The sequence below is a fragment of the Oryzias latipes genome, chromosome 18, assembly GCF_053564925.1.
Source record: "Oryzias latipes strain Hd-rR chromosome 18, Olatipes_Hd-rR_3.1".
In the NCBI taxonomy this organism is placed as follows: domain Eukaryota; kingdom Metazoa; phylum Chordata; class Actinopteri; order Beloniformes; family Adrianichthyidae; genus Oryzias; species Oryzias latipes.
This window is the reverse complement of record NC_136254.1, coordinates 3,298,284-3,317,309: the sequence shown is the minus strand read 5'-3', so window position 1 is coordinate 3,317,309 and position 19,026 is coordinate 3,298,284. Positions and strand designations below refer to the sequence as shown.

The 19,026-nt window shown below is 42.4% G+C and overlaps 1 protein-coding gene across 11 annotated transcripts in view; it reads right to left on the bottom strand.

Moving 5' to 3' along the window:
• The window catches only part of nrxn2b (neurexin 2b), an 806,770-nt gene extending 789,479 nt beyond the window's left edge, over positions 1-17,291 (bottom strand). For all 11 annotated transcript variants that reach the window (XM_078936626.1, XM_078936632.1, XM_078936630.1 and 8 more), the window contains exon 1: positions 17,072-17,291. The gene's annotated coding sequence lies outside the window, so the exon portion shown is untranslated. The remainder of the gene's footprint in view (positions 1-17,071) is intronic.
• Between the last annotated feature and the right edge of the window lie 1,735 nt (positions 17,292-19,026).

The window sequence follows — 19,026 nt, the reverse complement described above, 5'->3', positions numbered from 1 at the left end:
TTTAAGTCAGAGATTTTTAGTTCCCATTTTTATCGTCAGCAAAGCTTTCGAGCTCAAATGTTGGACATAAAGTCTCTCAAGTGACTCAAGTGACTCAACATGGATGCACCGCATTCCTTCCATATTAAAAAGATTATAATAACTATCCATTTTATTTGAATATGCATGTACTTAAAGGACACACAATAAAATGACAAAAAATGGACATTAAATGCACAAAATCAAATAAAATCAGTTCCAGTTGGGGGCCTGCATCTCCTCCTGGTGTCGCTGGCTCCCCGTCTGCGATGCTCCACCTGGCTATGCTGCTGTCCACAGGAAGGGACATCCCATCTACTGGCATTTTCACCGACAAACCTTTTCCGTGCTCACCCTGTTTTTCCAATGTTAACCTCCATCAGCTAGGGGGGTGGGAGGGTGTAAGGGGTTTTTTTTGTGGGTGGAGGGTGGCGGTTTTATTCATGTGTTTTAATATTATTTGTTTTGTTTTTGGGTGAAGTACTTTGTGTTGCCTTATACCTGAAAAGTGCTCTATAGATAAAGATTGGCTCGATTTGATTTGCTGCAGTTTTATTCAATCCGATTTGATTGAATCGGGACACAGTCTGTCCCAGGGCCACAAATCACACACCTATGGAAAACTTACAGTAACCAAGGAACCTGTGACGCATGTTTTGGTTTTTTTTGGACGGGGGGAAGCCGGAGTCCTCGGAAGAAAACCCACGCATGCACAGGGAGAACATGCAAACTCCACACATGCAAACTCCCCATTGATGTTCTCTTTCAGGTCCCACAGCCGGGACTTGAACCTGTGAGGCAAGAGCGCTAACCACTGCCCCACCGTGCCGTGGACTAAGCTGTCAATTCTTTTAAAAAGGATTCAAGGAGGGAAACACTGTTTAAATGTTCACTTTTGAGTTTGACTTCAGCGTGATTTTCCATCCGTGTAAATGTACTTTACTTTCAGTTTTAGTTAGTAGTGCCCAGTAAAAGTAGCCCACATCTGTGCAAGTGGGGTTTCTTTCTAACCATCACAGTTCAAGCCAGACCTCTTTTCATGACTGTTGGCATAGAAATATCAACATGAAAGATTGATCTTTTTATACGTAGTTTTCCTCTGTCAGGACTTTTCCATTATTCCAGTGTAATTAGGGGCAGTAATTGCCCTTTTCATTCTAACTCACTCCTCACCCACCTTCAGTCTGCCAAGAAGAGCAATTAGCCTGGAGTGAAAACACCTGCAGAAAGCGGCTGCTCTGACGGCCATTCTTCCCTCAACACCTATGACGTTTTTCCTTTTTAAATCAGTAGACACGTTTTCATTTGAAGTGCATACCGCCGTGTTCACACGGCTAAACCGTGTCCTCCATGGTGTTCTACCTGTAATAAATATTATCGTGTTGGTGGACTAAAAAGTAAAAGGATGTGAAAGGACTTAAGTCTGACATAAATCTATCTGCTTCATCAGAAACTCGCCACTTTGCTAGTTTCTTCTTTTACCTTCCAATTTACGTCTCTGTGAATTTGTTTAGAATTGCTCAAACTCTGGCAAAATCCTACAATACCATAAAACAGAGTTTGTAGTTTTCAATGCTGCTGCTTCATTAGAAAAAGTCATGTGAAACAAGGGAAAACAAAAGAGAAATGGATTCAAAGTCCCACTCATCTTCTGACCTATTGTCAAAGCCTTGCCGGTGGTCTTTTAATTATGATTACAGCGTTTTTTAGCAACAATAGAAACATCTGTCATTTTCTTGCACATAGTTTCTGCAGCAAAGCAGGAGTTCATTCGGAATTCTCCTCCAATTTGGTGCAGAGTAAGAAGCCTGCTCCACTTCCCATCATACATCTGTTTATGGTCTCCCCTGCTAGCTTACAGGCCCCCCCGCACACACACACACACACATACACACACATTACAAAAATATGTTGAGAAACATCAGAGCTATCCAGCCGTACAGTTTAGATCCAGATTCCAGCTCAGACGTGGAAAACAAAGACGTTCACGGATCTATTTGTCTGACGGTGGATGCATCAGAAGGGGGCGGAGCAAAGCGCTTGAGGCCCCGCCCAGCGTACATTCTATGTCACAAATATAATCTTTTTTTAAACTGCATTTTTTCATCTGCTGCTTATACACAATAATCTGAGCAAAGAAATACTCAGAAAAGCATGTTTAATCTTGATTTTCTCTATCAATGTCCTCCATCACGAGAAAAATGTCACAAAAAAAATATTCAAAACATCAAAAACACCATTTTCATAGGAGAGGGTCATTAAGGAAAGTGTTATAGTGTATTTAACTAGAGACCTACAATTATTCAGTTTAGTAAACACAATTTAGCTCCCTATAAAATATTAACACAAATAATGCTAGTTTTTAACCAAGAATATACCTACCTATGGAACAAATAGATAAAAAGTAATAGAGGCAAGACAAAGGTGGGAGTTTCAGGAGGTTTAGTAGAGAATTTCTTAAACCTCAATGCTCTGCTTTTGTTCTTTCTCTCCAACTAAAGCAGCTGAGGCCGAAGCATGTTAAGCCTTTAACACCCCACAGGAAGTACAACACCAAGGTCTCTTTTTTCAAGATTTAGTTCCTGCCTTTCTCTCTCCCCTCCTCTGTTTAAGCTCTATCTTCCCATTGGCCTTGGCATGAGCACAAGCATGAGTGATAGGCTCCTTCTCACACTACATTGTCATATTCTGTCCCATTTTGGTGACTTATTGTCCTTTTTTCGTCTCTCTCTCCTCTGTCTGCCTACAAGGCCTATGAACTCCTCTAATAGGAATGGATAGTAGCTGCACTCCCGCTTCTGAATCTCTTTTCGCACTAACACACCCTGCAGCTGCAACTTGTCCTCTCTCTGGGGAAGCGTCACTCGGAGCTGCCGGTTGCCCGTTTGAGGCAGGAATGACTGGCTGGATCGTTTGGGTAACCCAAAAAGAGAATGGACGACACAGCAAAAGCAGGCATTTTGGATCAGCCTGTAATGATTGTGTCTTTTGGAATATTGTATTTTTGCTCTTTCTTACTCCATGCATTCTAGACAGGAGTTTTAATTTTATTTTTTTTATTAAATGTAGTCCTTTTTATTTTCCAAAGGTCCTGCAAGCAAAGGTGGGAATAAGTTACTGACAAAGCAATCCATCTTTGCAGTCTGTACAAGTTGTAGTCCACACCTTTCCTAAACCTCATTTCCTCAGTCTCTGTGTCTGGACTCTTTTGGGGTTAAGCCGAAAAAGGAACATTTTTCTCATCCATTTCTCCTGTCCTCCCATTCTGTCTCACCAAATGACCTCACTCCTCCTTTTTCTCTTCCAAAAGTCAATTCCATTACCGTCCTCTATTCTCTCCTCATTTCATTTTTATTGTTATCACTTCTCTTTCACCTTTACCTAATTTCTCCACATTCTCAACTTGTCTCTCCGTCACTCTGATTTGACATCCAAGCTCGAGCTAAAACCGACGACCGCCTGCCTGTGGGTGCAGCTTCCTTCACTTCACGTGCATCTAAGCATTGTGTGGTACATTTCTCTGTTTTCTTAATCTTAAAAAGTATCTGCACAAAAGTAGCCACAGCAGTGGGTTTGATGCTAAAACAAAGACAAATAAAGGGTCATTTTCTCGCTTTTTTAAGTGCACATATCAACAACAAAAAAACTGTCCACCAATTACAATTTTTATGTCCTTGGATTTACTTTTTACAGTTTTAGAGGCTTTAACTCAATGAGGCTTCCTCCAATCTGTCTCCTGGAATCATCAAGACCATCTGCACCAACAAGAAAGGCATCAATAGGCACATCAGTATTTATTAACCTTCCCCTTCTCCTGGTCACAGGTGGTGCCAGGGGACATCTGCAGGGTTCGTGCATGCATGTCTGTGTATTGGGGATGTCAGAATTCTTGCAGAGTAGCGTTTACGTGCTGTACTTTTTGTGTAGAATCTTTGTCCATTGCATTCGTAAGCTGACGGCTCTGATTTAACACCATCCAATCTACACCAGTAAATTTGTAAAGTCTCACACCGGCACACATGCGCGGTGGAGTGCTGAGCGTGCATGCAGTGCATAAATCACCACAGTATTTCCTCCCTCAGAAAAACTTCTGACATTGCACATGCCATCAGACCAAATTTATGCACTTCAAAAGAGCTTACACGGATATTCCGCAGCTACCTTAAGTGCACTAAAAGGCTTAGGCTTACCATTCCATGACCTCATCACCGCATTTACACCATGACCCGACGTAGAACCAGCAGCCCAAACATCAAAGGGCTCCAGTCAGCAGTTTTTGCCCCTAAGCCTCGATTATGCCTGAATCAAGTATGGGCTGATTAAATTCATAAACACAACTACAGTGGTGCTGAAAGCAAAGCAAAGCAAAGCTCACATAGAACTGTGTTGGAAAGGAGTGGGGAGACAGGACATCCTGCATAGTCATCACGAGGACGTCTAAGTGCTGTAAATCTGATGTAATCAAACAGTCTTATCCCACACGGGCCGCCGAGTCCTTCCCACCGGCTTCACATAAATCAATAATTACATTAATTCAACAAACAGCAGCTTAAGCTACTGCTGGCCTGGAAAACACACACACATACCCTTTAGATTGTATTCAGAAATGGGCCTGGCTGGGTCATTTCATGGTTGTTTACCTCCAGAGACCTGCCATTAATTTCTGCAACAACGCAGCCGAAGCACCATCAGGGAACATAAACAGCAATGGCCCCAACGCAACTCAGATGTTGGCGAGAGATAATAAGTTGGACACGACACACACCTACGCACACGCACACACACTCCTAATCCATCATAAGCAGCAGGAGCAGCTGTCCCTCTGTAGGAAAACGTCCAGGGAGCTCTATTAACAGCACATTTCCTGGCACACATTTACATTATTTCTGTAAGACATGGGAAACAAACTTTTCCTGGAGCTAAAATCAGGCAGAGCAGAACTTGTTGGGAAGTGTGAGCTATCCAGGGTGCTGAAGTGTAACTCCCCTAATGAGGAAGACGGAACTGAATTAGGAAAGACGTTTATGCTGCAAGTGTTTCGTGTAGAATATGTGTTGGAAACGAACTAAAAACTACATAGAAAATCCATCCTTAAAAAAACATAACAAACACTGTTTTGCAATTAAAACATAACTAAATCAGGTTTAAAAATCGTATGAAAGTGAGAGTTTAGCTTTAATTGAGCAACGACTTAAAACATCAGAGTTCTGCATAGCAGCAAATACACTTTCACTGCTTTTTGTTTTAATATATTAAAAGCTCACATATAGGAAGCAGAAAACCAGGTTAAAATTAATACTCTCATGAATATAGTTCATGCATAATGACAAAAGAACTTACTGCTTAGTCAAAAATATATATTAAAGAAAGCGCTATTTATGCATGGGCTGCTTGTTGCACCGCCTGCAGCTAAGGACAAACATTGTGTATGAATAAATCCAAAGTCTCAGAAGGACAGAATTATTTGAACACATTAGACGCCCCTTTAATTCTCTTTAACACTGCAGTGTGCATCGATTCTGCAAGGAGGTTTCTATTTTAAAAGTTGGTTTCACATTCTCCCAAGCTGATATGATGAAATATGAGCCTAACAGTTTACACTGTGCTAATCGATGTGGGGGATTTTGTAGCACAATTAATAGACTACATGTAACCTACTATTGATATCTACACTCATACGCCTTGCACCTTTTATTTCTATAGGCCTTTTTAACATGTAATACAAGTACATGTACTAGTACATGAACTAGTACATGAACTCAAGGTTAATGTACTAGTATGAATACATGCCATTTTAATTTTCAAAAGATTCTTGGCTGAATCCGGCCTTTGATGACCGACCCGGCCCTGGTACATGTGCTGGAAAGAAGAGCTGCCTGTGGGGTCGGCGCTCTCCGTGGTGCTGAAATCACACATGTTCTGTTACCACAGTGGCAGCTGTCTTGTTTGACTCAAAATATGAATCCAAAAGAGGTCTAACAAAAAACTGTGCACCAAGTATGTTCTTTCTATTTTTGTAACGAGTCTTTGTGGTCAATTTCTTAGCTTGTGCCACACTTCTCGTTTCTGGTCTACTTAACCATTAGACTGCAGAGGTTCATTGGTCTGTTGGATGGATTTTAAGCAGCCAATAGCCTTGAGGAGGATGCACACTGAAATAGTAGAAGCTAAAACAAATCAAGGTAGTTGATATGAAAGGATATCACAAAAATAAGCAAATTGTCTGTGCTTCACAATGCATTTGAAGTCCCCCCCCCCAAATAAACACCTACATAATAAAGGCAACCCACCCCATGGAGAGTCCAGTAGAGCACAAAGGAGATCCCTGACAAGGATGGTAAGCATGACCATTAAACATGACGGTGAACAAGGACACACTCATCCCCCCATTGTGGTCATATTTACAAATGATGATGGAGAATTTAAACCCAAAACACTATAAAGGGGGGGAAAAAAAACAAGAGGATGCAGCCTTAAAGAGGTCATCATTTTTAAAATGCTTTTTGTTCTGAGACTTCTTCAGGTCCACATGGTTCCTGTGATCTGTCTGTCCCTTCCTCCCGCTCTTTCTTTGTTTAGCTTTTGTTACTCCATAAGCGCTTGCCTCCTGATTGCTTGTCAACCTGCGAGCTATTCTTTGTAACTGGCTGCTGTTTTATCTTATTTTAAGAGGATCATGTTACTGTTTCACCACTGTTGTTCCACAGATTCCGTGACATGTAAAGGATGAAAGAAAAGGGAGGTCGAATTTTCTAAAACAAGCCCAGAAATTTGCTCTGTGAAGACAGACTCAGATATGTGTCGCATGAACCATCTGTGACACACAAACAGTCGCTGTCCCACACAGCTTGTTGTACACCATGGGCCATGTCGGCTCACGGAATCATTCCAGAAGCTGACTGAGGAGCAGGAGAGCCATGTTACCATGCACGCCAGTCCCCAAACAGTCGGGCCAAATGTTGTGTCATAGCAGCTTGAAAGAGGAGGGAATGTATGGATAAATCTGGGACTGCTCCATTTGGAAATGCGTGAGAAACGGAGAATTCACAGAGAGGGAGACTTGGAAACCTGCAAGCGCTAAACCCTCACAATTAACACCAATAATGGGAAGAAAAGAGCACTCTGATCCCAAAACAATGAGATCTAAAATGATTTCCTTTCTGGGATACAATCCCACTCACTGCGGCTTCAAGACAGTGGCACAAGTACGATAAAAGTATAAAGAGGTGATTGTAATGAGAATTGAAAATAGCACAAGTAAATATATTTAAAAAAAGATTCAAATGCATAAATGTAACAAATATTACTGAAAAGAACTTTATCTGAGACCAAAAGCACGAAGAGGGGCTTCGTGTGCTGTGAGGTTAGGTGTTTGGATTTGAACCCCTGAAGGCGTCGGCCGTCTCGATTAAAGAAATGAATTTACATTTTTCTGTTGGCTTTGAAGAATTTGTCATCCAAAATCGAATATTTTGAAAACATTTTCATCACTGACTAGCAGGATTACCATAAACAGTGTGAACAAACGATAACTGGCAAATAAAAGCAAGACATTGACATTTTTTCTACTTTGAATAAACTCCCGTAGCTCCGCAATCATATAATTAAACCTCTGCTTTTGTTTTCTAGCCTGGAACAAAAATGAGCTTCACTACAATCTGCTTAGCCCCTCTACGGTTTACCTAATGTTTGACATGTAGCCAGATTCTGATGCCTGACTTTGGACTTGCTGGTTTTGTCCCAGTCTTGAACTAAGTGGCAAAATCCATTGACTAAATATGAGATCTGGACTGAGTGGCGTTCCAAACTCTCAGGAGTTCCAAGAAGCCAGAATCCCGTAGACTTCTATTGAGAGAGAAAACAGCTGTTAGTCCTTCTGAATCTTGCTAATCCTATTTTCTGTAGTGCAACTTATTCAAGTTATAAACTGACCAATCAGAGGCCTCAATTAAAGCATGTGATCTAACACCAAATGTTTAAAGCGCTTGATTGACATATTCTTCAGAGCCCACTTTCAGGTGATAGGGGTGTGGCCTTCTAACAAGCTCACTCCTGATTGGTGAGAGTGGTTGCCCAAGAAACGATGATTTAGACCAATTTAGACCAATTTGGAGCCAACTTACTGACATCTAGCCCCAACATGGTGGAATCCATCTAAAGAAAATGGCGACTGAATTGACTTCATTTGGTTGAGGCCGAAAGGGAACCATTTTCTGTGAGTGATGTCACACTGACTCAGTCCAGTCCACGAAAAAAACAAACAGAGGGAGGTTATTCCTACGGGATGTACTGCATGAAGGTCGTTTTTACTTTCAACCTGATAATGTTTGGTTTTATGACAAATGCACACACATTCATTTGGATCGTACTATGTCTTCAAACTGACTGGTCACAGCCTTGACTGAATACGAAGTATACTTTACCGCACCTGTGGGATTATCTTTTTTCATTACGGTCAGCCCCTTAAGACATGTCATCTCATTTTCGAGGGGCGTCGACCGCAAGGCGCTGAGGCAAGTTAGAAAAATCGAAACTCCTGCTTTGATAGAGACAAAAAAAAAAAAACAGAAGACAAGGGACTCCATCAGAGCAGCGCGCCTCACTAAAGACTCGCCCGGTAACTGCTCAGCGAGTCTTTAGCGTCGGAATGGATGGTTGCAGTGAAACAGCCGGACTGAGATGGAGGGAGAGCTGGAAGTGATCTTCCTCCCCCCTTTTTTCCCCCACATCAACACATTTAGCCTTCTCCTATCTGGATTTCTCTGCCACACCGCAAAGAGCAGGAGGGGAGGGGGGCAGCTTGACGTGCTTGTGGACACAGACCTCATTTTTCTCAGTGACAAATGGGGACGAAAAATGGGTAAAAATAAATTGACATCAACACTATAAAGGCGGTTTGACACCGTAAATCTGAGCGACAAATGCAGCTTCAAACCAAAAGATTAAAAAAATGGCAGCAGCATGTGCTTTTTGTAGTCTCAATCATGAAACGATGTCAGCAGCCTTCTCTCTATTCGCTACAAAAGAGACAATAATGTTTGGAAATTGGCCCTGAACTGCTGTCCTTGTCTACAAAGAATGCTCCAAGTGAGGGTTTCCCAGAGATATCTGTTTTAACCCCCAGAGTCTGTCTGGTGATGTATCAGTGACTACGTCAAGCAGGCATGCATGCCGGCTGCAGCTTTGGCTTCTTCTCGGACTGTGCAGCCGACACGCATGCCTGCATGCGTGTCGGCTGCAGCAGGACCATCTCCTGCACAAGAAACGACTGCAGCCAGCAAAGCCTCTCCCCTCTCTGCTATAAAGTGGTCATTGTGGCTTGGCCTGATGGGTGGTGGGGGGTGGGGAGCAGCAGTGCACAGTATCTCAATATCATGACCCTATCAGCTGCTGCATGCCCCCTGCTGCTCAGATCAGTCATCCCACATGTGAGGAACAATCCAGACCTCATTTCAAAAAATATATATAACAGGGCAAAAGGGACAGGTGCATTGTGGGAATGAAGTGAGCTACCAATCAGTGTCAGAATGAAAGGCATGAAGAGTCATGTTTGGTTTTCTTATGACAATGTGGGAGGACAAAAGCCTTATGGATCTCTGCAAGACAATATAAAATGTGAGGGAGAACAATTCTCTCAAGGGTACTTGAGTTGAAGCTGCACTTACTGATTCAAGTTGCTCTTCTGAGATTCACCAAAGAGATGGGAGGAGAATCTTAAAAAAAAGAAAAAGATCTCTCTACAAATGAAGCATCTGAGGAGCAGTTGACTCCAGTAGAAAAAGAAAAAAAAACAATTGTTATGGTATTAGTACCATTCCGATCCATTCCGATCATCTCCTGATCTGCTGTAAAATCATCCCCAGTGGTCTTTTAATTCTAATGATGCCGTTTTTAGCCAAAATGCAAAAACCTGTGTCGTTTTCCAGGACCTAGTTTCTGCAGAGCGGCAGAAGTTCGTCAGAAATTCACCTCCGAGTTGTGGGAGGGACTGTTGGTGCAGAGTAAGCCCTCCCCCATTTCCCTTTACCTATTTGTTTTAACTATTACCCACTAGCTTACAGCCCCTCACACTCCCAAGATAAGATCAAAAGTCAAAAAGAAGAAGAAAAGAAGCAATATTGAAGCTAACGGGTCAGATTCCAGCTCAGATGAGGAAAGGACAAACAGACACGGACCTTTTTAATGGATTACTCTACCTCACAATTACAGGCATTTTCCAACTGCATTTTCTCATCTGGTCCTGATCACAATGATTCGAGTAAAGAACAACCCCCCCCCGCTGCCTTGAGATATTGCCTAAAGTGCACTCGCACTTTACTGGCTCTTCTTTCTCTTACGGCTTCTCCCATCAGGGGTCGCCGCAGCGAAACAACCTCTCCTTCGAGGATGAGTCGCATGGTTAACTTGGCAATGTTTTACGCCGGATGCCCTTCCTGACGCAACCCTCTCAATTAATCCGGGCTTGGGACCGGCACAGAAGCAGAGAAGGGAATAGGGAGCAGCCCGGATTTGAACCCTGGTTTCACGGACGGAAGGTGCCGCAAACTAGCACGAGCTAAACCGGCTCCGCTCGCACTTTATCGGCTAATGTTGTAAATTGTCTTTCGATTCATTGTATGTGATGCACACGTGAAGAATCTACAATAAAGTTGACTTTGAAATACTCAGAAATGCAATTTTAATGTTAATTTTCATATATATATGTTCTTCATCGGGGGAAAAAATGCTGCAAGAACAAAGTAAAACAGCAATTCCAATGGACTGGTGTTACCTGCTTTGGCATTTTAGATGAATGCTTGCAGCAATTGGAAGAAACAGAATTTCTGCTTTTCTGAAGTCAGCATCTCTCCACTTTAAGATCAATGCTTAAATATGTAAATGTCTCATGCAATCAAAGTGCCAGAATATGAAAAAATAATCACAGTCTGAATGATTGACACTCTAAATCTGAAGGATTAATTATTAACTTCCACACTTCAATTATGGGCTTTTAGCTTCCTTTTTTTATGTTATGCAACCCACTTCCTGTTCAAAACGACTCAGCTTTCAGTCAACTGCGTGGAAAAGACAATAATGCAGACCCAAATTAAGTTCACCACAATTTGGTCCAACAGGCTCTGCAGGGCTAAAAAAAAAAGGTGGTGCTGGTGAGAGGAAGATCCTCCAGACAAACATGATGCCTCATTATCAACAGCAGGGTTACATCAGCTCTATTTACCCAGAAAGTGCTGCTCCTAATGGGGAGGAAGGTGTGACATGTTTAAACAGCAGCAGCTGTCTTGGTACTAATGTAGGTTAACCAGCTTCCCTGGCAGGTGCTAATCAAATCCCACATCTGAAATGCTAATTGGTCCTGAAGAACTGACGGGCCAAGACCTTTTCTCAAGTCTAGACCAGAGGACACCTGAGGGACACCGAATCTGAGATGGGACCAACAGAGTGAGAAGACACCAAGGTTGTGTTGCAGCAGCGTGTCCAGGAATTGCTTTACGAAGACCCGGTCACACTGTGGAAATGTTACAAGTACTTTAATGGAATAGCCTCAATTAATTAAGACAAAGAATTTTAACAAATTAATTTTTAGCAGTATATAATCATTTTAGCCATGTTTTAAAACTCAGTGAGGCATGCAAAAAAGAACAAACATAAAATCGCTTTTATAAAACCCTGCTAAGACCTTAAGAGGATTATTCATAAAAAAAGAACTTTAGGCTATAAAAGTACGGTTAAGTTTAGCTCCACGCTAGAGCACCGTCTTTCTGCGACTTCAGAGAAGAGAAAGCTGCACAAGAAGACACAGGCACCCATGTGTGTCTCCTTTATTTAGACATTCAATAACAGAAACCATGATTAGCAGCATTTTTAATCAAGCTTGTGCTGGTTGGCTCTGGATGTTGAACTCCCAACGCCTGCTATTTATAAAAAAGAGTTTTTACCTGTTATTTCTGCAACTCTTCTATTATCACCCCCCCCCCCCCCCCCCCAACATCCCTCTCGCCTCTTCCCTTCTTTTCTTTTCCGTTCGGTTCAACAAAAACACTATTACAAATATAAGTAAGATGAATAAAGTTTAGGGGTTTATTCAAATATACCTCTGGTGTGTCAGAAGATTCATAACCCCATGTTGTAACAGCAAAATATGTCCAACTTAAGAGGCCTTCAGCTCTCAGCTGTTTGCTCAGCTGTTGGACAGGACAGAAAGAAGGCGTCTTGTATGCCTGGAATAGGCCTGCACAGTTCATCGCAAATTTATCGTTAGCGCAACTTATATTCATATCGCAAAAGTCTGCTAAAATCGCAATAAATGGTAAACCTTAAATGTACTAAAACAATCTTATGGCAATTTGAAGTATTTAACAAATTGAATAAATCCCTTTATGCATTTGACCAATCAGATACAGCCCTTCACATTGTTGACCAATCGGATGGAGCTAATATGTTTATCTAGACGAGGGTCATTTGGAGTATAATTTAAAATATTTTGACTCTTATATGAATTAAACTGTTGTAGTCAAATGGAAATGTTTTTTTATTGTTCCTTTTTTTTTGTTGCTATTTTATTTATTAGTTTATCGCAAGTTATATCATCATTTCAATATTGATTCCTAATATTGCACATCGCAAGTTTTCCTCATATCGTGCAGCCCTACCTGGGAGTCACAAAACGTCCTGTGACGGGAGCTTGCTCCAAGCGGGAACATTTCTGGGATTTTTGACATTTCTTTAAAATGTTCATTTTAAAATCAACACTAAATCTTAGTCTAAATTAAATTAAATTAGGCAAAAAATCTTAGCCTACAAATACTTCCTAGAATAAAATGTGTTTTTTAACAATTAATTTTTATTTACCTTGCGAACAAATTTTAAAAATGAGCAAGATGGAATATTTAACACTGGCAATAGTTGGGATAAAATCAATATGAAAAATATAAAAATCAAATTAAAGCTTAGGATAATCTATAACAAAGTGTTATAACTTCTTGACAACATTGTTAACTATCTGCAAAACCATCAATAACACTTATTCAAACCATAGCTATGATCCACTCATGAAAAAGTATCGGCTATCGTTCTTTGTCCTTCAGAATTATGTTTTAGTGAGTCCTGAATGAATAATATTTCAAGCATCTGGTTTCCTTTTACAAATCCTAATGCCATTTCTGTACAACCAAGCCATTAACTAAAGTTGTCTGATTAAACTGTTGAAATCGGTGGTGCTTGTCCACCAGGGAGTTGAGGCTCTCACCTCCTAAGAAAAGGTTTGTCTACATCACTTGTTAAGCAGCAGAAAGGTGATAAACCATACAGATTAGATCCTGAAAATGCTAAATGGTGTGTACTGACAGTGTACATCACCTAACTAAGAAGAACCCTTTCTGTAGCCCACAAGTCGAAAAAGTTTGCCCCCACCCGTTCTAAGCTGATTCAGCACTGGAACTTCTGAAGAACCAGTGAGTATTCACACAAACACAGATCCAAATTCCAAATAATATGTGATGTACCATCTTTGGAAATTGAATCAAAGGTGAGACACCTGTTGGTCAAGGTGAGGTCAGTCCCTTTTCTGTAAAGCCTTCAGCTTGTTTGTTAACTGCTCCACAGTCTGGTTGCTGATCCACTCAGAAATAGCCTCTTTGGAGCTGCTGCACCACAACGCTGGCCTCGGTGCTCAACAGACCAAACCTGCTTTGTTTTTTTATTCTTGCTAACTGGTGTTTTAACATTTTGTAAAGTAGTCGGTTAATCGCTCCCTAAATCTAAAAATTCCTTTAGGCACGTCACTCTGCCCACAGCTGTGCATGAAAACTTCATGCCACCGTTCTTGACTGGGTCTGATAAAGCCCCAGGGGTGGGAGCCAGAAGCTACATGAAGCTGCGTGAGGCAAAGGACCTGATGCTGAGCCAGGCCTGGGTTTGAATATGCACTATAGAGCCGGGGCTGTTGAACGGGCCGATGAGATTAGACCCGTTCTGGAGCCTGTCAAAACCGGAGCAATAGTGGTAATGCGAATATTTCCTATTAGGGAGCAGAAAAGAACATCTTCATTAATTCATCGCCAGTGGCTGCTCTTTTGGGGTTCCTCAGAAGTGATAAAAGAGGGCTGGGACTGCATTACTTTCAACCTTTAAAAGGGACCAAAAAAAAGCTTATCCAATATTTAAATGCTCTTCAGTCTCAGTTGCATGAATTTATGATTAAATCTTTGTGAAATACAGTAGAGAACGTGGCACAGATCCAGACTTTTTTTTTAAGTCTCACAACTCCTTGTCAATTAGAAAGACCAAAGGCAAGTTGTTAAAAACCCCACCGAGCTTTCATCATAGCTGCTGTCATCACATGACAATTTGGTGCTTTTCCCTGCTTCCAACCACGCTGCAGAGATAGACTAACTTTGACATCCTCAATAATAAATGTCCTTCCACGCTGACTAATATTTGTCTCAATCTAGACATTGATATGCAACCGGTGAGGCCGCAAAGGAGGAACGGAGTCAATTCCTACCCTCAATGGGCCTCAGGGAATCCTCTATCTGCCCTGATCTCTGTCACTGTTTGTTTGTTTCTTTACAATTATTCACACAATTACATCAAATACTGAATATACCCGTACTCTGAATTTAAGGATTAAAGACGATGGGTGACACAAGGAGCACCTTTTTTTCCGTCATGGCTTCCCACAGTGAAAATTGAAGGTAAATCAGGAAAGATGCAGAGTTTTCCTGTTCTGCCTTACATATTTCTTTGTTCTGTTAAGGTGAAAGTGCCTGCTGGCCTCTAACTCCCCAAAAGCTCCTTTAACTTCCTCTGTCTCCGACTCTTGGGGTGGAGGTTGGATGGACGGACAGAAAGATGGATGAGGGCCAGGCGGCAAACTGCAGAAGTGAGTTAATGAGGCAGATTGCTCTCCGCGCTGCCCTGCGAGGGATTACAGCAAGATTACCATTTGGAGTCTCTTCTCTTCACTCTCTCTGTGGGTAAACCAGAGGGCCAAGGCGCCGACGAATGGCTCACCTTGATCACTCCAGGCTCAGCTCCTACATCCAAATCTATCCCTTGACAACAACTAACAAACTGCATCTGCACATCCCAGCTACAAAACCACACACACTAGATAATAAAATCCCACTTTTGAAAAGGTTACTTTATGCTGCATAAAAATGGCATGATGATTGTGTGTTGACCCAGAATGGTGGCATTTGAGTTGAAAAGCTGCAGATTTGTATTCAGGAGAGTTGTTGAGAACCTGGTGTCAGAGAGACGAGCGAAAAAACAAAGAGCGGCGCAGGACCTCGACTCCGCTTTCTCTGCTCACCGCATAACCATTTATTCAAATTGCAACCAAATTTGCAATTATTATAAGTCAACTCTCCCCCACAAAGGCAATGTTAAGCACCTTTCATGAAGTGCACTGAAAGCTCTGGGAACAAAAGTGGACTTATGTACCGCATGGGCCCTTTTTCAACCAAAGGTGTCTGCTCGGTATTTCTGTGAAGTGGAGAGATTACGGTGTTTCAAAAGCTAAAACCAAAGCTGAAGTCCTGACTGAGATGATGGTAAGAGCTTTTTAGGAGTAACTTTGTTAAGAAGAGTATGACAGTTTGGTACAGAATAGCTACTAGTCCTTATTGGATGATGTCAAACTTGACTTTTGGTTAATGTGGAACCCCACAGCTTTGATCCCACACTTGTCAAGTGCTGTTTGAGTGCATCCCTCTGTTCTGGCTTCAGGAGTCTGCACATCCACAGCCTTACAAGGTAACCAGGAAATGAGTCACGTCACATCCTCCACAGAAACATTACTTCTGCTGCTCCAAAGGAACCAACAATATGCCAGCTCCATTTTCAAGCCCCAAGTCATGTAAGTCCAGCTAATCACAGTTGATCTCTGAATGGGGCTAAAGATGCTGATGACACTTGCTGCAATTTGTCACGCGGTCATAAATATGCAAAACAGCAAAATGGGGAAATGTGTGGTGTGAGGGTAAGTTTATGTTTCTTCCCTTCTCATCCGTTCCTGCGTCTGTGCCGCTGAGCCACGAAACCTGAGCTTGGTCCAACTGTTGGTCGCGCGCCTTGACCACCGCCACCACTACGTCCCACACACAGCAGGAACTCATTCCCCCGCGTCTCCACATCGTTAATTAACTCCAACGTTGGAAACCGAGATTTTTACGCACTTCGGAGGGCGTTTTGCGACGCCGCGGCGCAGCAGCAACACGCACCGCTTGCGCACGCGGCGCGGTATGGAGATGTCTGCGCACTTCTGAGTCTGCATTTTTGGGGGCGCACAAGGCGGATCCCATTAACGAATCCCTCCGGTTAGAGTCCCGACACTGTTTTACGCAGGAGGGAGTCCGAGCACGGCCAGAACACAGATGTACAGGAAGTCCACTTTTTTCATGACACGATCAGAAAGATCAATAATATCCATCCATCAAGTGGAGGATGACAGGAGGATGAGACCACACTCCTGTGACTTTCAACAAATCTTTATGATCCAGAGTCCAGGAGGGGCTCACGTGCACGAGGAAGCAGACACTGAGAGTGAGAATGTGCTACGTCTGTGTCACATCATTGTCACATATGTGTGCCGTGTCACATCCGCGACATTCCACGCGCACGTTCGGTTCTCCGACGCTGTCAAATGTCTCCTGCTTGACTGTCACTACCTGTGAGGAAAACACTGAAACAAGTCCGTAAACACACCACCACTGAGGCGCAGAGCCCGGACTTTGTCACCAAGCACATCCAGATCTCTGCCTACACGCGCGCGCCGCTGCGCGTGGCTCCAAAACATGCGTCTCCATCAATGCCCCCCCTCCCCGTGCGCAAATTCTACTAGTCAGAGAAAGCCGCCCCCGACCCAAAACACATTTCCAATAATCCATCCATTACGCATTATCTGCTGTCAGGTTTATAGTGAACCAAAAGGATCATTTTCCACTAGAATCGGTTCTATTCTCCCAAAACGGCATCTGTCATCCGATACAAATACTCACTGAAAGGAAAAACACACGTGCACACGCAGAAAGCATGAAGGAGAAGTCCTTACTTTTCTTTTGCAGCAAATTCCCCTTTCCTCCAGAAATATGAGACGTTCATAAATATCCCTGGATCCAGCCTGGAATAAGTTTACAGTCACGCGCTCCTCCGTATCCACAGGCTTGAACAGACCAGGTTTCTTTCATCGGTCTCTCCTTCACGACAGACGTGAACGGTCCATGCCGAGCCGCGCCACCTGCAGTCCTGCTGTCAAGCCAGACACCAGCCAGGAAACGACTCTTCTGGCCCGCCTTTTCAGATTAAAAGTCCTCCAGTTGCCTTCAGCAGCCGGGCCATTATTGTGAAGGTCTGACCAATCTGGAGCTGCACTCCTTGACGCACTGCCTCCTGCCTCCACGGGGAGTGACGCGCAGGGGCGCCCACAGAGACACGCCCCGTTCATGCTGGAGAGCGCCTTCAGACCCCGTCACCCCGCCGTCACCCGCCGTCACCCCGCCGTCACCCGGCCAGGGAGGCAGGCGGGTGGATGCAGCATTCATTCAGCCCTGGACAGTCATGGAACCTGTTTAGTTTGGAGTGTGGAGGGAAACAGATCACAGAAATAATTGAATCAACTGAAAATCTGAAATCTACAGGGATGTTTTACTGGAAAAACATATGAAAAGACTATGGATTCATTTTGACCTGGTAAAATCTAGACTTTTCAGACCTGGAGTTTTAAATAGGTTTACCTGATTTTTGCTGAAGGAGGGGGATGCTAGTTTCTTCATAAAGACCCACTCTAATGAAAATTGTGTTATTATTGTGTTTCTCTGATCACGCAGGACAAACGGAGCCATGAACGTCTTTGTTTTCCTCGTCTGAGCTGGAATCTGGATCTAAACTGGACGTCTGGATTGATATCACAAATTGTAAGTGTTCCTCATGTTGTGCAGCCCTCAGTGGGACTATAGTTAATGGACACAGGGGAGGCCTGAAACTGGGTGACTGCCTGGGGCTCCAAACACTCTGGGGGGCCTGAGCTGAACACTTAATAAAATTGTCTGAAATATTGAAATATTTCTATGCATTTTATGTTATATAAACCCAAATCACTGAAATAGCATTATACCCCCCCGTTCCCTGCAGCAGTGGAACATTCCAGTCAGCAACAAGTTGGCCAGCAGAGAATTATTCAGCATTGCCAGATTGGGAGCTTCCTCGCCCTATTGGGCTGTTTTGATTCTGACTTTGAGGGCAACAATCGTTTTGGGGGAGTCGGGCAGGTTTGGAAACGGTTCAGGAGCTCTTAGTTTCTTTTTGGAAATTCATTTCAATCAGTCATCCTTTTCACCTGCAATGATAAAATGTAAAGCCTTCCAATAGTGAAATTAATACATCTCCACTAACCTGTTCTATGAATGCAATTCATGTGCTTGATTCTTGATTTTAATCATTTTATTATTTTGCGACTTCCTTGTCAATTTCAGCGCAGCCTGCGAGGTCTGGGTGATTGCGCAATCCCATGTGAAGTGGGTTGATTGTCTTGTAAATTTACTTAGTGTATGCTAATAATGTACTGCTTTATTAAATATTTTTATACATTCTTGACATTTTTATTGCACACTCTCACTTTACATTTGACAGATAATGTATTTTGTGTTTGTTTGCCTTTTATTTAGTGTTTATTTTTTTAAGCCGTTCTGATAAGACACAAGCTAAGCAGCAAAACAACTGAGATTTTTGTGATAGTAACAAAGAAACAATAGATCATTGGTTTTGGGAGGATTTTTGCTGTTGGTATTGCACAAAATTCCCCGTTAATACACAAATATAACAACATCAAATACTTCTTGGGGTTATCTCAAGCATTTGATTTTGTTCTTAATGCTTTATTAGTACTTAGACCATTTTATATTTAAAAGGAACAAGGTTTTAAAAGTCAGACCACTCTGTAAGACATTTCAAAAGGAGATTTGCTTGTATTTTTCCTCACTTAAATTCCTGAATAGTAAAAAGAGGTTT